A 25,155-nucleotide genomic window follows, 5' to 3' on the forward strand; every position below is an offset into this window, starting at 1 on the left:
AAGCTTTCTCATTCCACTAGCATCTCCCTATGTCCCCAAACATTGTCAGATCTTCCATATGCCTCCATATGCCTTGCATCAATTCTTTTAGGACATGCCTGTCTCTTTTCTCTTTATTGCCAAGTCACTTCTATCAAACTATATTCAGTCTCTACTTATTTCCTCAATACATATTCCCTCTGTTTCAGCTAGAGTCCAGTCAGACAGCAGAATCCATCCAGCTATTGGAACAGAGAGCGTTTGATATAATAATTTTTACTTAGGTATAAATATGTTAATCGTTAAAAAGGTAGACAGAAAATTCCAGTGTATCAGAGAAGTAGCAGCTGTAGAAAGTAACTACTGGGGTGACTGGGTGGCTCAGTCGGTTAAGCATCCAACTTCAGCTCAGGTCACAATCTCATGGTTTGTGGGTTCGAGTCCTGCGTCAGGCTCTGTGCTGACAGCTCAGAACCTGGAGTCTGCTTCAGATTCTGTGTCTCCCTCTCTCTCTGCTCCTCCTCTACTTATGCTGTGTCTCTCACTCTCTCAAAAATAAATAAATATTTTTTAAAAATTTAATAAAAAAAGAGAAAGTAACCACTACTCCTAGGGCTGGGAGAAACAAGAAAAGATGTTGGAATTATGAAAACTTAAAAACTTAGAAGAGGATGTCTCCTAAGATCCCTGAGGAGGGAGTAGCTGTCCAGCTGCTGATGGACCTGAGCTTGGAGGACAGCACTATGGGAGGGGGCACTGCTGAGTTGTTTGTTTAAGAGGCAGTTACATGAAGCCACTGTGGCACATTTTGGGAAAACTGGCATCTGGATTCAGCTGCTGCTACAAAGATATATACTTACTTTAAGTGTTAATAGACTTTATTAGGGTGATGTTCACACAAATTGCCAGCCTAGGAAAGTCTCCAATACAAAGATAGAAAGGAATAAATTCTTTCTTCCTCTTCTAGCTATGCATCTACCTTCCAGCACCCTTTGTTGGCAAATCCTAATATGTGGTATTCTGGATCCCAGCTCCAGTATCACAAAGTCAGTATAGAAAGCCAAATTTGGTGCTAAAAGGCAATACCTTAAACTCATGACACCTTGGTGATTACACCTCAAAGCAGCACTTTTTAATTAAAATTTCACTATTATTAGAAATTACATATAAGCTCATAATGCATATTTCCAAAAACATCTTATCTCTATTTTCTCTTGTGTGATTACTCTTCTTCTTGAAACAGCCCATAATTCTCATCTGTAATATTTGACTCATAGTTTACCTAATATCTTGGTGTTAACTTTCCAGTTTCTCAATTGATTCACCATTAACTCTTACCACTTTAATGTAAAGAAATATTTATTCTTCCAACAAATGCTAACTTTAACAAATACTAATTCAAAGCCCATCATGGGCCAGCCACTGTGCTATTTGCCAGATAGAAAATGATCAAGATTAATATAGTTCTTCTGCTGAGGGTTTTATCAGGAAAAACAATTACACCAATAATTATTCAACTGCAATTTTCAACAAGGGCTAAAAAACTAAAGCATGCTATACATAAAAGATGACACACACACACACACACACACACATATACATATCTGTATGTATGTATATATACATATACACACATATACTTTCCATGTTTGTGCATGTATATATATATATATATATATATGTGTGTGTGTGTGTATATATGTGTGTGTGTGTGTGTGTGTATATATATCTTCTCTCTGTGTATGTGTGTGTGTGTGTATACTTATATATTTCAGGATAGTATGCATGTGTGTGTGCATGTGTTATAATAAAATTACCTGACATATATTTGAGGATCAGGCAGGGTTTTCCTGTAGCAATTTTGTTTTTAACTTTAAGAAGAGTTAAATCTGTAAAATAGTGTATGGAGTTGAGAAGGGTTTCCAAGAAGCGGGTAAAACAACAAGAAATAGGGCACTAAATATTTTAAAAGTCCTAATTATTTAGATTATGATTTTCTTTTTCGGTCAGTTGCCTGAATTCACTGTAATTCTTCAGGAGTTTAGTTCCAGGTTGTTCGTCTTTTCCTTTCCTTTCCTTTCCTTTCCTTTCCTTTCCTTTCCTTTCCTTTCCTTTCCTTTCTTTTCCTTTCCTCTCCTTTCTTCTTCTTTTCTCTCCTTTGCTCTGCTCTCCTCTCCTTTCCTCTCCTCTCCTCTCCTCTTCTTTCCTCTTCTCTCCTCTCCTTTCCTTTCCCTTTTCTCTTTCTTATACTCACATTTAATGTTGTACCCTCCTTTCTTTCTTTGAAAATCCTTGATTTTCTGTTGTAACAATACTGGAGAGCTGAAAAATACCTGCACCCAGTCAGTTAATTATGCTAGAATACTCACTCGATGACCTATGTTTATCCTGATCATGTTTATTCTAGCATGTTCAGGTTTTATTTTTGGTTAATTTTGAAACAGGCTTATAAGCATTTTTCTACATAAAAAAAAATTAACAAAAAAACATTTCTCAGTGTGTAGTAAGGAACTGAACCTTGATCAAAGACCTGTCCTTTGCCCTTGGCTCCTGGGAAGTGATCTCTAAGCGCTTGGAATGTCCTGCGTGATATAAGCGTCTTTGTTGGTGTCTTTAGGCTAAGCCAGGCAATCGAACAGTGTGGTTTATGGTAGGTGGCTTTGAGGGACAAGATCTCAGCTCAATACCTCCAGAAACTCTGGGGAAAGAGGTCAGTCATGTGGATAGTCCACCATGGCTACCTGATAGAGTCCACTAAAGACTCTGGGCACCATGGCCTGAGAGAACTTCCCTAGTAGGCTGTCCTTCAAGTATATCATCATGTATTTTTGTAGGAGGAATTAAAGCTGTCCATTCCTTGACAAAAAGAGCAAAATTGGGTGCTGTACATCTGGAATTCTCCTGCACTTTACCCCATGCATCTCTTCCTTTGACTGATTTTGATCTGTGTATTTTCACTGTAGTAAGCCGTAACCATGAATATAACAGCTTTCAGTGAGTTCTGTGAGTCCTTCTGGGAAATTACCAAAACTGAGGGTGATATTTGGGAACCCCAAACTTGCTATTGATGACAAGTGAGAGTGATCTTGGGGACTGTTCCCTAATTCATGCTCAGTTTATGAAAATGTTTTCATAACACAGCGAAAGGGACACCTGGATGGCTCTGTCGGTTGAGCATTCAACCTTGGCTCAAGTGGTGATCTCACAGTGCATGAGTTCCAGCCCTACATAGGGCTTGCTGCTCTCAGTGAAGAACCCGCTTGGATCCTCTGCCCCCCTCTCTTACTGCCACTACCCTGCTCACTCTATCTCTCTCTGTCTGTCTCTCTCAAAAATAAATAAACATTAAAAAAATTTTAAATAAATAAATCAGAGTAGAGTTAACTTAACGTGGCAATATATTAGGGTAGTAATATTTTAGCCTGGTAATACTTTAGCATTTATTATGATAAAGGAATTAAAAAATAAAATAATACTTATTTCTCCATTGATGCTATTTCAAATATTATCTTTATGAATTATTGAACTATATCTCAAAAGAAACATTGCTATTTTTAGACACCCAGAAATTTTTCAAACAGTTCAGAATTGTAATATTGCTAATACAAGGTAGGAAATAAAAAAATAGAATCAAAGAGAATACTAGACACTGCATAGAGAAGGCATGAAATTTTCAGATCTAACTCTTCTCCAAATGAACTCACAAGGTTTTCAGCATATCACTTAAACTGTATTTCCCTTTTCTATTACAATTTTTTTTGTGGAGTGGGCAGTGTGCAAGAATATAAGGCATAAGAAAACTTACTTTCTTCAGGGACTTCTTTTTAATGTTTATTTATTTTGAAAGAGAGAGAGTGAGAGGGAGAAATCCAACCAGGCTCCATGCTGTCAGCAACATGGGGCTCAATCTCATGAACTTTAAGATCAAGACCTGAGTCGAAATCAAGAGTCTGAGCCACCCAGGCACCCCCAGGGACATTTTTATCATAACACTTTCTTTCACTTCTATGAATTTATATTTTTAAACCAAATTTAATTTGGTAGAAAAACATTAAGTAGAAATGATTGATCATCATAAAAGTCTAGAAAGAAAGTGGTAGTTGTCAATTCTCCTAGAAATACATGAAATAATTCAAAAGCATTTGAGAATGGATTATTGTTCATGTAGAAATATCCACTTATATCATGAATGTCTTCTTGGAGCCAAGAAATCATTTGCATCATCTTCAAACACTACTACAAAATTTCATTCAGATTATATATCCTGTTTATAGGCAATAAACCACCACACCATTCTTTCCCATGTTTTGGCCATTGATAATTAAAAATATTTCTAATATGTTTTCCTTGTAATAGAAAAGATATCAATTCAATTCCAATAGATTATAAACTGCTCCTCACTGAAGCTTTAGAAGTCAAAAACCCATCTTCATCAGTATTGTCAGAATGGAGAGAAATTGGGTAATCCAATTCACAATGATCATTGAATTTTAGTGCTATCAGTGGGGACTATTCTTAAGCAAAATTTCTTCTTCAGCTCATTAGCTAAGCCACATCCTGAAGCTAATTACAGTTTTCTGTAGTTGGATCCAACAGTGCCATTGTCAAAAATTTGAACTAGCATGAAGAAGTCCAATTCTAATACTGATTTTCCTAATAATTTATTACATGCATTGTAAGTACTTTCACCTTAGTTATATAGAATAAATCGCTACATGCCCTGGTCCATAGTGGTGTCCTGATTCTGCATTCTGATTCTAGTTATCTGGCCAGGTCACCAGTCTTTTCCCAGAAATGCTTTTCTCCAGTTCATTCTCTAGAAATTAAAGTTATTCCCAAATAACAACTTGTAGTTATCTGTAGGAAAACAAAATAAATAGCATGTGATGGCATTTCTGCACATATAATTATATGTCTCCTTATGTTCTCCTTCCTGACGGGATACCACTAACTTGTCTCAGATTCCTTGATGTTGAACATTTTTTATATCAGGTCCTCTGTTATATTGCACTCTGTTTCCCAAATAAATATAGCCTAGCCTTCCCACCTGAAATCCACATGGCTCCTCTACCATTTTTTTTTAAAGCAGTACACTTCAACGATGTTCTTAGACATCATTAACTTACTCCTCCATGCCATATATATAAACTGCCACATAAAATGCCACATATCCTGGATTATGGCTATACTCCATTAAAGGTGCAAGTTGGTCTATAAATCATAATAATAAAATAAAATTTCACGTAATACTCTTTCAGTACTCAATAAAGTCTATGAATATATCATATCATAACAATTCTTTAGTAACTTTTTTTTTTACTTTGATTTCACTCTCAGCAGTGCTGATCAGTGTGAAATCTCAATTCTCCTAGAAATAACTAAAAATTCAATTTTAGACATGGAATTTAGCTAGATCAAACCCAAAAGAGATTATAGCACTTATACTGAACATAGGGGAAAATCAATCAGAAAAGATGTGATGCTTATATAGAGAGATACAAATCTCCAGGAACATCAAAGGAAAGTGAGATGATGAATTAGTTTGATTAAAGTAACAGGAAAAAGTTTGAGTAGGAAGATACCAATGAAAATGTTAGATAAGCTGCTATCATGCTCACTGGCAAATGTTTCAGGAACACTGATACTGAATAAAGTGAAAACAAATAAAATGCTCTCAATCAGATGCAGAGTCTCCCTCATTTGCAATGAAAATGCCCTGAATATATGTTTGAAAGTCAAATGTTGAAAGTGTAAAAGTAATATTACATAGTAAGTGAGGTTTTCTTCCAAGGAAGCTAATAAATAATTCTTTAAAAGTAATGTGATATTTGCCTCTCCTGTTGTAAGCAAATTTAGCAGATGGGGGATAAAATTTATGAGAACTCAGATTATCATGAAAGCAGATATGATGTCAGGAGACTGGCACTTTACTTCTGTGATCTTCTTCCCCAAAACGCATAACCATAGTCTTAGTATGATAAAAACATCAGACCAATCCCAACATACCTAACGAGCACTCTGGAAGATATTCTACAACATACCTGACTAGCACTCCGGAAAATTGTCAAGGTCATCAAACAACAGGAAAATCTGAGAAACTGTCACAACAAAGTTGATCCAACCTAAGGAGACATGATTATTAAAAGTGATGTGGTAACCTAGATGGGGTTCTGGATCACAAAAAAAACATCAAGGGAAAAACTAAGGAAATATGAATAAAATATTGACTTTAGGTGATAAGAATGTATCGATATCAGTTCACTAATTGTAACAAATGTACCAAAGTAATATTAGCAATGAGAGAAATGAGGTGTGACATAAAAAGAATTTTGTCAAGAATTCTTATAGCATTTTTGTAAATCTAAAACTATTCTTAAAAATGAAGTTTATTAAATATTTAAACAATGCATGAAATAAATGCAAAATAAAATGGTTACAATCAATGAAATAAATTCATTTTGTATTATACCAGCTAAAGTGCAAGAGACATATTCTGTCAAAAGTCTGCAAGTGCTTATTATGATATTACACACAATGTCAGAGAGATGCTATGAAGAAAGTAATATCAAGGAATAAGAATGACAACTACACTAGATAAGCCTTTTGGTTTATAAGCAACAGAGCATCAACTCAGGATGCTTTAAGCAAAATGTTGAATTAATTGAATTGCATAGCCAAACCACAGCAAGAACAGGGATGGATATAGCCTTAGGAATGACTACAATCACTGATTCTAGTACCATCTGCACTCAATCTCTCATCTCTGGTGTTTTCAAGATACCAATCTTACTATTTTAGGTCATTCCCTATGACCGTTGGCATCTTCATGCACACCTACAGAGCTCCAGCCAAAGAACAAAGAGGACTCTTTCTTGCCAGCCTTAATTAAAAGACCTTAAGCAAGATCACTGGTTGACAAGTCTTGAGTCATGTCTAGCAGAAGCACTCACTGTATCCAGAGTGGTGGACATATGTCTATACATCAGCCTGTCACTGAAGCCAGGGAATAAAGTCATGAACAAGAAGTCACCTGCTATTCAGACAACCTGGTTATTGTGAGGGGAGAAGGTTGTGAAGGGACTACTTTCCAAAGGAAGGAAGTGGTGACACAGACAAGGGGCTGTAGCAGAGGCCAAGCTTTTGAACCAGACAGTTGGAATAAGTTGCATTTATGCTATAAAATTTGTGTAATTTATTTACAATGTTTCCCCAGATGCCAGGAAGTTCAGAGTGAGATTTGTAAATTATATGTTTTTATATTCTTTTTATATTTATATTAAATATATTTATATTTTGTATTTATTTAAGTAAAATATTTTACTTGGTTTGTGATTGCATATTAACCAGAGTCTCCTTGGTCCATATACTTTCAGCTCTGTTCTCACATTTTCTTTTTTTAAACCTGATTTTGTATGTGTTTATGTTTTTCTTCCTTTTTTAATGAGCCATATCAACTGCTTCTTAGGATTAGGAAATCCATTAGTTTGGATTCACCAAGAAACAGATGCTGAGACAGGATTAGAAATGCAAGCAACTTATTGGGGGAAATGGCTGTGAAGGAGAGAGCGAAGGAGGAAGCAGGCATCAGAGGAGAGAGCCTGCAGAGTGTAATATAGGATGGGCCTGTGATATGGCAGGGTAGAAGAGGATTGTGAGGTTACAGGGTCTCAGTAGTTTTAAGAAAGTTTCTGCCAGGACAATGGGGAGTCCGCAGCCCACATCCCCTGTTAGACGTTCCTGTTCCACGAATTACAGGAACAGGCCAGCACTAGCACTGAGAGCATGCCCAGGTATTGTCCGGCAATCATCTGGGGAAGTGGGATCCCAACAGAAATATAGTGCTGGATCTTTAGAGGTGGCAGTTGTTACTGTGAATCAACCACACCCCTTCCCTCATAAGATCTCAATGGCACATCTTTATGGCAACCCTGTGGAAGGAGAATATTATAGACAAAATATGGAGTCCTCTAAATTCAACAATAGTATCATTAAAAGTCATCAAGCAAGGGGAGTCTGGGTGGCTCAGTCGGTTAAGCTTCCGGCTCCAGCTCAGGTCATGATCTTTCAGTTCATGGGTTTGAGCCCTAAGTAGGGCTCTGTGCTGACAGCGTGGAGCCTGGAGCCTGCTTCAGATTCCGTGTCTCCCTCTCTCTCTGCCCCTCCCCTGCTCACACTCATCTGTCTCTCTCAAAAATAAATAAACATTAAAAAATAATTTTTAAAAAGTCATCAAGCAAAAGGCAAAGATAAACACCTATGAGTGGGTTTAGAGGACAGGCTGGGAATCGCATAGAGCAATAAGCAGAGGAAGAGGAAGCAGTATTCACAGGCATAGAGCTTGGGTCTCAGTAGGGCCAAGGTCAAGAGTGCCCAAACCTCTGGTTTGGAGGAGATCCTCTCTCCTCTTCTAAGCAACTGGACAGCCTATCAAAAAGAGTCCCTCTGAAGATCACCAGGTATCCTCTTTCACTTCTCGGGTGTGATCCCTTAAAACTTCTAAACTGTAAAATTAAGACAAATAAAAGGAAATATGTTACTCCCGCAATAGCAAGTGTCAATCCAGAGCTTGACAGAAAGCAAACTTCAGAGTTTCTGAGTACACACTCTGATAGCAGAACATAGATAATTTAATACAGCAGAGCTCATGTTTGTAGCTGATAATGCCCTGTGCCCCTCTCCCCCTGGAGAACAGACTATCCATTGCAAAATCCCATTATTAAAAAGTTGGTTATGTGATTTTAAAACGTAAGCTTATTAATAACCTGGTTACATTAGACAGGTTTCTCCAGAGAAATAGAACCAATAAAGAAAGAGAGAGATTTGTTTAGAAATTGGCTTAGGCAGTTATGGACCCCAAGAATTTCCATACTCTGCCATCTACATGGTTGGAACTAGGAAACATGTTGGTATAAATCAGTCCAAGTCCAAAGGCTTAAGAACCAGGAGTTCCTGGTTTAAATACCAGGAGTCCAAGGGTTGAAGAAGCAGGAGCTCTGATTCAGATGCTGATCTCATCCAGAAACACTCTGCTACCTGGGTATCTCTTAACCCATTCAAGGTGACATAAAATTAACCACCACTGATTGTAATAATATGCTTATGGGTTTTAGGAGTGGAAGAGGCAGTAATGAGTGATTAGATGAATCATCTCATGAAGGACCAAATACCAGTTGTTGGTTTTTAGGCTCTATACAACAAACAGTAATAATGGCAGGCAGTGCATGCCTTGCAAGCACATTATTAACATCATAATAAAAATAACATTCTGATCTTTCATTCCAGTTTTGCAAATCATCTTTTTATGGCCCTGTGTTTTTAAAAGAGGAAGGCAAATGCAGGAGAGTAGTGGTAAGGGGTGTTTTATTTCCTTCTGTACCTGAAGACAAAATGATAACATCAGAGCCATTTCAGAATAAGCAAAAAATATATACAGTACAGACAGCAGGTGGTATCACATGTGCCAAATTAACTTTGTCCAAATAAATCTTTTCTGTATAATCCCCAGCTGTGTAGAAAAGTAGAAACCTATGAGAGTCTCCCCTGACAACATTTAAAAGGAAGATGCTATTGGTGGTGTCTTGAGTAAAGCAGTAAGTTTATGTTGGAGTGTTAGGAAATTTTTCTTTTTTTTCTCTCTTATTTCTGCCGCAGCATATGTTGTGATTTGTCTCCTCATTATTATTAAAATTCAATACTAGTAGTTATAGTATAATCAGGATCAATGATGGATAATTTCCTCCCTTCTCTGCCTTCCTTGTTATTATTTTTTAGAATAGAAGCAGAAATATATTTCTAAAATCAAATGTTAAGAATTGCTGAATTGGAAAGAACCTTAAAGTTTCTATAGGCAAACATCCTATGTAATAATCTAAGAGGGCCTTTGTGAATTGCTCAAAGTGACAGTATTGGGAGCCACTGTTGGATCTAGTATCTTCGTATTTTCTGCCCAGTGGCTCCATTTCTCTACCAAATATAGTTGTCTTCACTTTTTCTACTATGTTGTCATTAATTTTTTTCAGTAACTCCCTTTTCCCCTGAATATTCTGACCTCTTGTAAAGGCATGACCTTCTTCTCCAGGTGGGTCTGGCTGTGTAGATAGATATTAGAGAAAAGTTTCTCCACTAAGGGTTGGCTAGTTTCTAAGTACCTTTGCTCCCTGACATCTAAACAGAATGATCTCAATGATTTGGCAGTCATAATTCACATAGAAACTGCTGTTGTATTGAATGTCTAAATCCAAAGAAAATGACAGGAAATGAAGACATATGTTTGGGTCTGGGAAAGAAATATTTAGAAATGTGTATATATGGTAGGTATTAAGTGAATTAAATGTTGAGGTTTTTCTAAGATATCTCCCAATTAAACAAAATAGGTAGTTGTCTATTTGATTCAAGCCTAAAATCATCCACGATTAGGAAGCAAAAACAATCTGAAATAGGAATGAGGTTCCCTAAAGCTTGGAAAAGTCATTTATTCCAATATCCAATTTGTGTTTTTTTTTCTTTAGGTAAACATCATTAAAATGTGTCAAGGGAGCCAATTTAGTACAATTGGGAAGTTGAAGAAAACGAACATGAATTCTAGAAAACAGCAGAAAATTACGCCAGTATAAGATATGCCTTATATTCCAATAAAATAAAATAACCCAATACATTACATTTAAATAATTACTTACAGAATATTAAGGTGACAATTAGATATATTTCTTTTTTTTTTCTTAGTGTTTACTTATTTATTTTGAGAGGCAGAGAGACAGAGAGAGCAGGGGAGGGACAGAGAGGGAGGAAGAGGGAAAAATCCCAAGCAGTCTCTGCACCAGCAGCACTGAGCCGGACACCGGGCTCAAATTCATGAACTGGGAGATCATGATCTGAACCGAAACCAAGAGTGGGACACTTAGCCTACTGAGCCACCCAGGCGCCCTGAGTAGATAAATATCTTAAAGTTCATTACCTAGGTGGGTGAAAACAAGGCTGCAATCATGCCTCTCTTTGAACACAGGAAGCAATCTAGATTTGTTAAACTGTATTATATTGAATGAATAAATATTGTGAATTAAAGTAAGGTGCTTTGTTGGTAATAATTAAAACATTTTGGAGATAGTTTCAGTGACCAACACAATGATCTACTCTGCCTTCCCTTTTCCCCTAAGAAATGAAAAACAATGCAAAGGTATTGCATCTATACAAATGCAAGCTTCCAGCCATCACAAGAATATCATGGCAACCATTAAGGAGTGCAAATAATTTTATGTCTCACTTGGAATGAGAAAGAGGAATATAGTTTAGCAAAGCTGCTAATGTTCTCAGCAGTTAAACACATATACACATGCACACACAGGTATAGTTTAGAATTAGTGAAATTTGGCATATTGTCTATTCTAGTTGTCTATTCTTTGTTCCTAAAACTTCTTCAGGAAGTTGAAATAATCATAATATTTTGAGTATATGCATTTTTAATTCTGTTCTGTGGGAAAAAACTTGCTCAAATATTTTTACCAGGAAACTAAATGGAGATATAGTTATTTCTGCTTTTTTAAACCCTTTTCTACTCCTCAAACCTCAGATCTTCCTTTTGTTTCACTTATACAGATGAAGACAAAATTACACTCAATAAAATTTAATTAAAGAATCTAAATTACACAAGTTCACTAAACTGTGGCAGATTTTGAAACTTTAATTGAGGATAATATGATTTATATCCTGCAAAGAAAGATGTTGATTCATGATTTTTTCTGTTATGCTTATATATAAACAGAAATATTTGTATAGTTCAAAATATTTGCTTTTTAAAATTAAATGACAGAGATAAGTCATCCAAAAGCACAGCAGAAAGAGCAGACATTTTCACTGACACTTCAAATGGCATTTGCAAGTGTGACTGATCATAATGTGATAAAATCCTTCTTTCTGTCAGTTTCTATGTGAGAAGCACAATTGGAAACAGTGTGAAAATTTTCTCCCGTGTTATTCATGTTTCCATTCAAAATCAGAGAACAATGGAACACATCTTGTATGCATGAAAATGTGTTGAAAGTAAAAGGGAAATGCAGTCCCTGAGAATTGGTATTATTATTAGCTGTCTAATCGTCAGTAGAACATGGGTGAGAACTTTACATCTACAGTCAGATGACTTGGGTCCCACCACAGCCTGGCCACTTTCTAGTTATGCACACCTTCATCAAGTTACATACCTTTTGAAGACTCGGTTTTATGATATAGAAAAGTGAGATAATAATTGTTACTTAGAAATTTCTTATGGACATACATGATGTAATAGGCTTAGCACTGGACGTGGCATATCATATATTAATGAATTAATACTGGTTTTAATTTGCTTTTGTGAAATTAGAGGACAGAGCGTTTGTGTTTTTATGGAGCAATGTTCATTGCTAACTATGGCTATCTATTATTTATATAAGCTTTTCACATGCCTATATGGATACTGTCTAAGAATATCTACATCTAGAGGTGCCTGAGTGGCTCAGTGGATTAAGTGTGCAACTCTTGATTTTGGCTCAGGTCATGATCTCACAGTTCCTGGGATCAAGCCCCAAGCTGGGCTCTGTGCTGAGCATGATACCTGCTTGGGATTCTCTATCTTCCTCTCTCACTGCTCCACCACTACTCATGCATGTGCACACGTCATCTCTCTCAAAATAAATAAAACTTTTAAAAAAATGTATTGAAAATAATGTCTGTGTCCAATAGTTCTTACAAAAAATTATGATTAATAATTAATTCACAAAATTCTACATTTCCTTCAAGAGTCAGGCACTGTTGGAAATCCTAATGCAATTTTTAAACTTGTGTAACAGAAAATTGCAAAATACAGAAATTTAAGCAGCAAAATCATTCCCCTTCATTAACAATATCGTTTATGTATAAAGCCATTTCCTCAGTTTATTTTTGTTTTAATTTTTTTTAATGTTTATTTATTCTTGAAGGAGAGAGAGACAGAGTGTGAGTGGGGGAGGGGCAGAGAGAGAGGGAGACACAGAATCGGAAGCAGGCTCCGGGCTCTGAGCTCTGAGCTGTCAGCACAGAGCCCGATGCGGGGCTCGAACCCACGAACTGTGAGATCATGACCTGAGCCGAAGTCGGAAGCTCAAACAACTGAGCCACCCAGGCGCCCCAGCCATTTCCTCAGTTTAAAGTCAAGTATTAGTGAGTGTGTCACACTATCTAACTGATATCTAAGAAATACTAAATTATGTAAAATAAAGAAAAAAACAGGGGAGAGGCATAGAAGAATTTGCTACTTTCTAGGAACTTTCCTCTTAATTTATGAACATGCTAAAGCATACCAATAGGTGATTTATAAGAAACGGGAAAGAAAAAAAAAACAGCTAATATGATGAGTACTTCAAATATTATTAAATACACATATACAAGATTCTTTAATATGAGACAAGAATACACTACTTGAGATCAACTCCAAAATATATTGATCATTTTTTGTCTGTTTGCAACACAATTATTGCCACACAGAGACCTTAACAAGTCAAATACCACTATTCTGATCTGAATGCCGTTATACACCTATCAGGGCTTTGTAGATCTGTCATGCTTTCTATTATATTAAGATAAAATTTCCTTGCACTAGGACCAAAATATTTCATAAAACCACCATTATGTATTTGGCTTTCCTAGGTGCTTGCTGCATGAAGGCAGATTTCATATGTTTTTAAACATTCATAGCACAGATGTTCTGTGGCTTATACATCACACTCCCGGAAAATCCAGTGCTGTTTGTTCTGTCTAGTTGTTGAGACATTTATAATCATTTTTATAATTTTCACAAAGGTCATAAGAAACTTTCAGCATTTGCAAATATATACTATGGGTGCTTAGCAATATTAAAATACTTTAGACTACATATTAACAGAATGTTCCGATGACTGACTAGATTATATAAAGATTTTCAAAAGTATAAAGCATAACATGATTGAAAACTAGGCTATATTGATATTTAGTCAATTGCAAAATACCAGTAAAAAGTAAGTAATTTAGATTTCTCTAAATTCAAAGGTAAAAACAAATGTAAGAAAAATGCTATGTTCTATGCAAGAATATTTTCTAATGAAATTACTTTTGGATTACCTCAAATATCAAAGCCATGTTGAGATTGTTAAAAGGAATCAATTTCTTCAAATCTTAAAATACTAAAAGGAAAATGTTATGAAAATAACCTCATGGAGTATAGGATTATATAGTGGAGATAGGAGCAATGCAAATAATTAGTAATTTTGAATCCTCCCTGAAATTTCTTTAGTACCTGGCATAATATATTTTCCAAATTATCTGTTATATCTGATGTTATTATTTTTCTTCCACATATTATTAATGATATAATCTAAGCTTTCAGAAAATTCAAGAACTCCAAATATACATATAAATATATATGTATGTATGTGTGTGTGTATATACATATATACACACATACACACACACACATCCAGATATAGGTATGTGTGTATATGTACATAAATATATATCTCCAGAGTGCAGTGCACAAGAGAAATTGCTTTGCCAGTGCTGAATAGACATGAAAAAATATATAGAGTATCTACACTCTGCAAAGAGTTGTCAGTTTAATACTAGGTGAAATCCTATTGAAATTATTTAGTCCTTTAAATAGTGTATTTTTATTTACCATGTTAATTTTTTACATGGGTCACATATTCTTTTTTTTTTAAGTTTATTTATTTATTTTGAGAGAAAGAGACAGAACATGAGTAGGGGAAGGACAGAGAAAGTGGGAGAGAGAGAATCCCAAGCAGGTTTTGTGCAGCCAACAGAGGACTGGATCTCAGAAACTGAGATCACGACCTGAGTCAAAATCAAGAGTCGGTAGCTTAACCAACTGAGCCACCCAGGGGACCCATATTCTTTTTTTTTTAATTTAATGTTTATTTATTTTTGAGAGAGGGAGAGAGACCGACAGAATGTGAGCAGGTGTGGGGCAGAGAGAGGGAGACACAGAATCCGAAGCAGGCTCCAGGCTCTGAGCTGTCAGCACAGAGACTGACGCAGGGCTTGATCCCATGAACTGTGAGATCATGACCTGAACAGAGTTGGGCACTTAACTGACTGAGCCATCCAGGTGTCCCCAGGGGCCCCCAGGGGCCCCATATTCTTAATTAGAGGCTTTTTTGTATTTATTCTTCTGCGTTACAAAGTTAAATACTTTAAATACAAACTCAGACGTTGCAATATTTGCTTTTGCTGGAATTGTGAGAAAATAATACTCTTTGTCACTTCTATTCTTATACTGCAGTAAAGGTGGAGAATAACTATCCCAAGCTTTGGGTGCCACAGACACAAAAGACAACGGTTGCCTCTGATCTGTAGCAGAAGGTGGATTAAAATGGTCCTGGAAGGTTCTACTTGGACATAAGAGTAAACCCACAGTGAACTCTGATGACTGCATAGAAACTCTTGTCAATCTTGGCCTGAAGATATGGATCAGTGCTAAAAACAAAAAGCCACATGAGCTCCTGACAGAAAATAATTCTATCAATAAGGCAAGACTTTGACAGCACCACCTTCCATTTTGCTTAATCATAAAATCATCAATTCCAGAAAAACGGAGTCAATCAACATATTAAAGTGGAATCTGAAAAACAAAACAAATGAACAGACACAGAAAACCAAAAAGACAGATATAGGAAGCAAACTCGTGGTTGCCAGAGGGAAGAGGTAGGGGAATGGGTGAAACAGGAAAAGGAGATTAAGAGGTACAAACCTTTAGTTTTAAATAAGTGAGTCACTGGGTTGAAAAGGACAGCATAGGGAATATAGTCAACAATATTGTAATAATGTTGTATAGTGACGGTGACAGATGGTAACTACACTTAGTGTGGTGAGCACTGAGTAATGTACAGAATCGTTAAATCACTGTGTTGTATACCTGATACTAAGGTAACAGTGTATGTCAACTATATAAAAAGTGATGTTCTAAGTGTGTTTTTTTCCCAGAGTTTTCAATATAGAAAAAAACAGTAAGTTTGAATATTACACCAGCTGCTATGGAATTTATTTTAATGTTCTCTTTGTAGAACTCAATATTGTTTCTTAATTTCATTACTTTCTTTTCACAACTGAATTAATAGTTAACTAGTTTAAGTCCAAAAATTGTCCATTGGAGGCTAACAATTTTACACATGCCAAATAGAATTTTAATTTTGCTCTACTGTTACAAAGATAAGCCATGCTTTAAAAAGTGACATTAGGGGTGCCTGGGTGGCTCAGTCGGTTAAGTGTCTGACTTCGGCTCAGGTCATGATCTCATGGTTTTTGGCTTTGAGCCCCACTTCGGGCTCTGTGCTGACAGCTAGATTCTGTCTCCCTCTTTCTCTGACCCTCCTCTGCTCATGCTCTGTCTCTCTCTCAAAAATAAACATTTTATGGGGCGCCTGGGTGGCTCAGTCGGTTGGGCATCTGACTTCGGCTCAGGTCACAATCTCGCGGTCCGTGAGTTTGAGCCCCGCGTCGGACTCTGGGCTTATGGTCGGAGCCTGGAGCCTGCTTCCGATTCTGTGTCTCCCTCTCTCTCTGCCCCTCCCCCATTCATGCTCTGTCTCTCTCTGTCTCAAAAATAAACGTTAAAAAAAAGTTTTAAAAATAAACATTTTTAAAAAATTAAAAAAAAACTGACATTAGAATTTTATACTTGTTTTTATTTTACACTCATTTTATAAAATTACATGAAAAGAATGAAATAAAAGTCATTCCAAACCACACCATACTGATATGCAAAGTTGGTGACTTTGACAAAACTGATTTGTTACAGCCAGCTGGCAGCAGCATTGTGTCATAGTTCAAAATATTCTTTCACTAATCAAGGTATGAAAATCTGAATCTGGCACACAAAAGGAGATAAGGGGTGCTAACGTGCAATGCATGAAAGTTGTGTGAGTGTTAGAAGGATCAAAATAAAGAATATTTCACTAGACAAGCTCATCGCATCTCTTAAAGTAGAGAAAATTGTATTCACACTTATAAAGAAAGAAATGTGAATCTAAATTACTAGATGTTAGAACACAATATGCCAGGAAAGAAATACTTCCAAATGGTTTAAAACCCATTCTCCTGTCCATGTTTTCATGACCTCTATATTCATTGTATATGTTTACTATTTAGAAACTTCTAATTTAGTATTTAACTCTGAAGTATATTATATCTGTCATCCCCTTGCTATTATTTCTTCAAATATGATAGAAGTGGACTACAATTTGTGTGTAGATATTTGACTCTAGTTTAAAAATGAAATTCTTCCCTATCCATTATTATCTTTTTATATATTTCTGATTTTTCATGGTTCCTTGTAATGTATGAAAATCACTTTCATTTGACAGATATTCTAGTATTTTGAGATACAATGTTTTTCTGGAATAGGAGACAAACTTCAAGTACAACTTTAAAGACATTTTTGTGTTCTTTGAGTTTTTTGCCCCATTGGACCATTCCTTTAATTCTTTCCTGGCATAAAAATTGAAGCTGAAAGCAAGGAAAATATAATGCATGTTTGAGAGACACACACCAGTCCGATTACCAGGAATGTAGAATATGTAAACAAGGAGTGACAGATAATGTGAAAAGGGAAAGCGGAGGGGCATATTATGACAAATCTTAACTGTGAAACAAAGGAGCGTCATTTAATTCGGTAAGCAATAATCACTGAAAGTTTGTTGGGCGAGAATTGATATGATTATAGAAGCTGAATATGACACAAATGATTGAGAGTCAGGAAGAAGCAAGTTAGATGCACTTGGAGTAATTATGGGACAAAATGAAATGTGTGTGAATTAAGTTGATACAATTAACAATGTATACAATGAAAAAAAGAAAACAGAGTATTTCTTGCACAGATTGGTAATGGTTCCAGTGACATTCATTTAGGACTTGAGATGTTTACTCTTTCTATGTAAGTAAAGGAGATTCTGTATTTTCATAAGTTCCCAGAAGATGATGATGATAATGGCTCAAGAACCACACTTTGATTAACATGGTTTTAAATTATACCATATGAGCATATAATTATGTATTTTTCACTTAGAAAATAAAATATAATTCAAAGAATTTTAACCAGATCTACTGATGATTTGTTTGCAGATTAAAGGGGAATACTTTCAATAAAAAGAAATTTTTCTCTTGAGAAAGGAAATTTGTACTGGTCCTTAAAAACATGTTAATAGTTGTTTTTTTTTTTTTAATTGAGAGGGCATTTATCTATCATCTATCTATCTATCTATCTATCTATTATTATTATTATCTATCATTATTGTCTGCTTATCCCTGGTTTCTACTTCATTTCAAATCTAGGGCTTTAAAAAACTTTTTTTTTCTTTACTGATAATTGAATGGAGGTTTGGAAAAAGAAATAAAACAATCAGTAAGTCAATCGTCTGTTTTAAACTGAATGGAATGTAATCATGGAAGTTAGAAACTAAACATTTCGCTGAAAGATGCTGAAAATTGTGTATAAGCTGTGAAATAAGGCAAACAAAATTGCTCATGAGAACAAAGACAACATTCAAAGGTAGCAGTGAAAAAAAGTAGTCCCATAGGTATTTATTTGAATGAAAAGAGAAAGCAATTTGGTTCAGAACAAAATTTCAATGTTAAAACTTTAGAATTTTAAAGAGTTTAAACTACTTGAAGGTGATTACAAACATGGAAGTCATTATATTGAGAAACTAGTTCTAATAATCTGATCTGACACTTTAAAAGCTACACTGTTTACCTAGCAGAACATTTTCTATTTGCATTTCTCATAAAATCAAGGTAGTATCTAACAAGATTTATCTTTTTGAGGAACTGATCAATCTAACTAGGGAAAGAAAAGTCACAAATATGAAACACAGACTCATTAAGAGTTATACCCAGAGTTCACTCCAGAAGGTTAGTAAAAGTAAGTTTAGTCCTTCAAATTCCTCATATTTGAGGACCCAAAATCCTGTTTGTCAAACAAAGCTACTTCTTCTGTTTCAGATCTTTGTTCTTAAAAAATAAATGATTGAGATTAAAAAATAGAATAAGTTTGGACTAAGCCCTATTTTACTATTATGTTTACATTTTTATTATAAATACATGTTTATTATGAGTATCAAATTAAGCCTATTATTTTTGTTATCAAGTCTAATCAAATACTTTGAAGTCCAAGATGGAAACATGATTATTTCAAAAAGGGAGACATTTCAAAATAATGCACTTTAGAGTCCTATGACTCTTTGAAAGATAAATTAATGTATATAAATAATATTCCAATATCAGGGTTATATTAGTCTCAATGACTTTATATAAAATAAGAATTTTCTATTTCTTAAATCTTGGAACAATATACTATAAAACTTCATGGCTTTATAAATATCCTTCCTAATCCATATCTTCAGTTTTTTTAAAGTTTATTGTTTCATAGCAAGTGGCCAATTTACCTTGAATTAAATTTCAAAATTTATATTTTTCCTAGAAAAGTGTCTATTTAACTTAGGATTTTAAATTTGTTAGTGAAAATATTCTATTTTGGTTTTCCATTTAGATCATGTTAGCTTATAGTTATTGAGTACTTATATTAGTTTATTTACATGAGATAAGTATTAAGCATTTAAATGATGTAATATTCACACAAGTTTCAAGAGTTAGGTAATGTTGCAAATCCACTTTACACATGAAAAAGTTAACACATAGAGTGGCTAACTTACATATCATACAGGTATTAAGAGACTGAGTTGAAAGTAAAATCCAGGTGAAAAGCACCAAAGCAAATCTTTCAGCTCTTGTCACCTGCTTTCATTCAACCAGCCTTACTGTTTTTATCCAAAATATTATTTAAGTGTGCCTTCAATTTAAAAAAAATATTTTGAACACACTTTTTAGAGGTTTTTTTTTTCCTAATTCAATGATGTTTTAAGCAGGGTTTTTTGGGGGGAGGGTATGTTTGTCTTACATATTCTTTATTCATTATTGATTATTTTTAGTTTGGTTATAATCTGAGCTCAATTTCATTAATATTCCATTTTCTTTATTCATCTTACTTCGAGTTGAATGTGTGGATTATTTAATTTCCTTTTTCTTTGTGACAATACTTAAGCCTATTTCACAAATTTTAATTATATGATAGAGTATTATCAATTATAGTTATTATGTTATACATTAGACCTCAGAACTTATTCAACTTATAACTGAAATTTTGTGCTGCTGTACATTCCTCTATTTCCCCCAAATACCAGCCCTGGCAACTACTTTTCTACACTCTCTTTCACCATTCAATTTTTTCTAAGATTCACATACAGGTGATTCCAGACCATATTTGTCTTTCTTTGCCGTCTTATTTTACTTAGCATAATATCCTCCAAGTTTGTCCATATTGTCACAGCTGGCAGGGTTTCCATTTTGTTTTAGGATTGAATATTATTCTATTGTCTATCAGATTTTCTTTATCCATTAATCCGCTATTTCCATACCTTGCTATTCTGAATAATGCTGCAATGAACATAGATGTACAGATATCTCTTCAAGATAGTGATTTCATGACCTTTAGATATATGCTCAGAAGTAGGATTGCTGGATCAACTTTAATTTCTTGCAAAACGCCATTCTGTTTTCCATAGTGGATGTACCAGTTTACATTCTCACCAACAATAGACCAGGGTTCCCTTTTCTCCACCTCTTTGCCAACATTTGTTATTTTTTTCTATTAATAGTCATCTTAACAGGTATGAGGTGATATCTCATTGTGGTTCTATGGTTTTATACCAATTCTATTTTTTTTCTTTGTCTGTGAAAAATGGCATTTAAATTTTGGTAGAGATTGCACTGAATCTGTAGGTCACTTTGGATAGAATGGACATCTGAACAATATTAATTCTTCAAACCCATGAACACAGAATACCTCCGCATTTATTGCACCTTCTTACTTTTTTTTGTCAATGTTTTATAATTTCAAGGCACAGAACTTTTAGTTCCTTGGTTAAATTTATTCCTTAGTTTTTTGTTTTTTGTTTTTTTCTTCATGATCCTATTGTAAATGTGATTGTTTTCTTAATTTCTTTTTGTTTTTTTTTCTTTTTAATTTTTTTTAAATTTTGGTATAGTTAATATACAGTGTTATATTAGTTTCAGGTATACATTTTAATGATTCAACACTTCCATACAACACTTCCTGCTCATCACAGCAAGTGCATTCCTTGCTGTGATGATATTACCAATCACTACTTTACCCATCATCCCACCCACCTCTCCTATGGTAACCATCAGTTTCTTTTCTATAATTAAGAGTCTTTTTCTTGCTTTCTCTCTCTGTCTCATTCTCTCTTTCTTCATTTTCCTTTACTCATTATTTTGTTTCTTAAATTCCACATATTAATACAATCATATGGTATTTTTCTTTCTCTGACTTATTTCACTTAGCATTATACTCTCTTGCTCCATTCACATCATTGCAAATGGCAAGATTTCATTCTTTTTATGGCTGAATAGTATTCCACGGTGTGCATATACCACATCTTCCCTATCCATTTATGTATCAATGGACACTTGGCCTGCTTCCATGATTTGGCGTTTGTAAATAATGCTGCTATAAACATAGGGGTGTGTGTATCCCTTTCGATTAGTGTTTTTGTATTTTTTTTTGGCAAATACCCTGTAGTGTGATTACTGGATTGTAGGGGTAGTTTTATTTCTAACTTTGAGGAACCTCCATACTGTTTTCCCCAGTGGCTGTACCTCTTTCCATTCCCACCGACAGTGCAAGAGGTTCCTTTTTTTCCACATTCTCATCAACACTTGTTCTTAATTTATTTTTCTGATAGTTCCTTTTTGGTATATATAAACACAACTGATTTACATATGTTGGTTTTCTGTCCTGAAACTACAATGAATTCATATATTAATTTTAACAGTTTTTTAATGGAGTGTTTAGGATTTTCTTAATATAATAGCATGTTATCTGCAAACAGATGCTTTTATTTCTTCTTCTCTAATTGGTTGACTTGTATTTCTTTTTCTTGCCCTATTGCTCCTGTTATGATTTCCAGTACTATGTCAACTAGGACAGGTGAGAGCGGATACCCTTGTTTTTTTCTTGATCTGAAAGGAAAAGCTTTGAGTTTTTCAACACTGTGGATGATGTTAGCTTTGGACTTGTCATAGATGGACTTCATTATGTTGAGATATGCTTCTCTATACCCAGTTTTTGAGAGTTTTTATCATGACAAGATGTTGAATTTTGTCAAATGCTTTTCCTGAATCTATTGAGATGACCATATGATTTTAAAACCTGAGGCATAAAGCAGGCTTTGAGTCATAATTTTTCTTTTGGAAGATTTATCACAACTCAACCCCAGCCTAATATATAAGAATATAGTCATAAGAATATTTATTACACCATTATTTTGGAGTTTTTAGAAAGACATAAATATTAATATACATTAGTTAGAGAATAAATAAGTTAATTGACATTCATTTGTAATACAAAAGTCTACACATCTACTTCAAAAATGAATAATCTCTATATTAATCAACTTGAAAGAATACCCATGATATTTTATCAAATGAGAAAAGCAAGTTGTAAAGTTGGTATTGAGTTTGAGGTCTGGAAAATTTATTTAATATAAGCCAACCACTTTACCTCTAATAAACTAACCCGCTATTACACAATCAGATTTCTCTACCCTTCAAGATATTATAATCCAAAATCTGAAAATTAGATTTTCTACCTCTATCAATATTGTACAAACTGGCTCCGATAGGTATTGCTGTAGAAGTTAAACCATTTTCTTCCAAAGCTTAAGAAATAGAAGAACATGACCACCCTAGAAGGTAAGTCTACTAGGCAAGGATTCGTTTTCTATCTGATCAACAATTATATGAAATACAACTGGTACAAACTTTAGCCATTGAGTATTGCATTATTTATGCAGGTAGTGCCCCCATAGAGCAGGTAAATGACTTTCATATAAGCATAAAAGCATCATCTCATAGAAAATCTGTTATTAAAATGTTCGTCACAGAAAATATCTAGAATATATTTAAGGAAGGCATGTTTCTTTCCCATGTACTTCCTACCCCTCCAGAAGTGGCTTTCTTATCAGTTCTACCTACTAAAATTCCACATATCCTTTATTGCCCAACTTCCTGATTAGCAGCTCTTAAGCCTTCCTCAGTCATGATGGCACCAAGTTTCTTCTGCTCTATCTGAAGAGAAGAAACTTTTCCCTTGCCTCTCTATTTCATTTTAAACTGAGTATCTGCTTATATGTCATATGCTTTTAGCTGATAGAGATATAAGCCTTGGCTTTGTGGATGGCTATGTAATACAGTTCAAAGAACATATGCCTTAGACCAAGGCACATATGGAATCAAATTCTGTTTCCATATTTTCAAACCAACTGGAATTTTAAGTAAGTCAAGTACTTTCTCTGAGATTAATTTTTCTTGGCTATGATTGAAATAATAATAAATATGTCATATGTTTAACATTAAATGATAACATGAAATATAATAAAATGGTGTTCATCCTGCTCCTGCACTTCCCTACTAGACTTAGTTCACTGAATTTAGGGACATATTTTACTCATATTCATACCTACTATACTGTTTATAATAAAACTATTTAAAAACTTTTAAATACATATTTAAGAATAAACTCAATAGTTTATATTGGATTACATAAAGCATTACTTTCTTGATTTACAAAATGATACTCTGCAAGGTAGCAATATTGATATTATCCAGAGAAATGAATTAAATAGAATATATAAAAATTCTAAAAGCATTTTGTAATATTTTTGTAATAGCTATTTGTCATCAGTATGCCTGATGAAGTTTATTTGATATTAATCTTTTCAATCTTTTCTGTTCAGTGATTTTACTCAGTTTGGTACTGCATGCTGTCTTAAATATTAAATGGTGAGAACCACAATCAAAGTTTTACAAAGCTTTATGTGTAACCTCTAGAACAATGTGGATTCTGATGTACAACTTAATTTGATAGCCACAGCATGTAACATGTTTAAAGATCATAATGAAGCCTTGATATCTGAAATGATTAAGCTCACTTCCAAGACTCTATTGTATTTGTTTATATTTGATCTAGAATGAAAATTATTTAGTGTCATTTTTGATGTGCCACTTTCCCTATTAAAATTTTATCTAATTTGCTTTATTCAAGTGTTATAAGATAATGATTTAGTGAATACCTCTTGTACCATTAAAAATATCAAATACAGATACAGATAATTTCAGTTACAAATTGCTGTGTTTTTTTTTTTCAATGAGCATAATCAACAATTGCATAAAAATGTCCTGAGGCTACTTTCACTGTTAAAAATGAAATGGAGCTTCAAAATATTTTCATGGTTGATTATTATTTTTATAAGAAAACAACAGCCAGAGCCTATGTCCATTTTCTTTTTTTTTTTAATTTTTTTTTTCAACGTTTATTTATTTTTGGGACAGAGAGAGACAGAGCATGAACGGGGGAGGGGCAGAGAGAGAGGGAGACACAGAATCGGAAACAGGCTCCAGGCTCTGAGCCATCAGCCCAGAGCCTGACGCGGGGCTCGAACTCACGGACCACGAGATCGTGACCTGGCTGAAGTCGGACGCTTAACCGACTGCGCCACCCAGGCGCCCCCTATGTCCATTTTCATTAGTGGGGCAGTTCAGTTGAAAGTAGCTTGATATATCTGGTCACTCAGTTCATCATTCTGGTGTGGTATCTTTTACACCAACTAGCTTAATCACCCGTAGTCTGAATCCACAGTCCTCAATCTCCTTCCACATCTTTCTCTCTTTATTAACTTTTGCACTATGCAACTAGAAGGTTTTCAATTTTTCCTAAGGCCTGGTTATCTCACACTATTCTCAGCCTATACATAAATCCTTGCTTTTAAAAAATGATCTCATATAAAGACATTTTATTTTTGTGGTGGATATCTGAAATAATGTATATCAGAGAGAAAATGGTAAACTATAGCGAGGGAAGAAGCAATATATGTATTTTTTTAATTAGGGATGATATTTAAGAATGACTTTAAGTGATGGAAAAAAGATGTTTTAATTCCCCCTCTCATATATCCAATGTCATTCTATTCTACTCCCTGTAAAGACCAGAGTGAATGGGAATTCACCTACTGCTTATTCTAGCCTCCACACAAGAGAAGTCACATA

At 34.6% G+C, this 25,155-nt stretch overlaps 2 long non-coding RNA genes across 2 annotated transcripts in view; both read right to left on the minus strand.

Annotated features, from left to right (window-relative positions):
* Positions 1-4,624: 4,624 nt before the first annotated feature.
* LOC128314500 (uncharacterized) lies at positions 4,625-6,103 on the minus strand. Its single transcript, XR_008296219.1, has 2 exons — positions 6,021-6,103; positions 4,625-4,836 (listed from the first exon to the last, which is right to left on the minus strand). It is a non-coding gene; the product is annotated as an uncharacterized LOC128314500 (long non-coding RNA).
* A 2,252-nt stretch (positions 6,104-8,355) lies between these two features.
* Positions 8,356-25,155, minus strand: part of LOC128314498 (uncharacterized) — a 143,637-nt gene continuing 126,837 nt past the window's right edge. The window contains exon 6 of the long non-coding RNA XR_008296215.1: positions 8,356-8,480. This is a non-coding gene — a long non-coding RNA (uncharacterized LOC128314498). The remainder of the gene's footprint in view (positions 8,481-25,155) is intronic.

The sequence above is a fragment of the Acinonyx jubatus genome, chromosome A1 (genome assembly GCF_027475565.1).
Source record: "Acinonyx jubatus isolate Ajub_Pintada_27869175 chromosome A1, VMU_Ajub_asm_v1.0, whole genome shotgun sequence".
Taxonomy (NCBI): Eukaryota; Metazoa; Chordata; class Mammalia; order Carnivora; family Felidae; genus Acinonyx; species Acinonyx jubatus.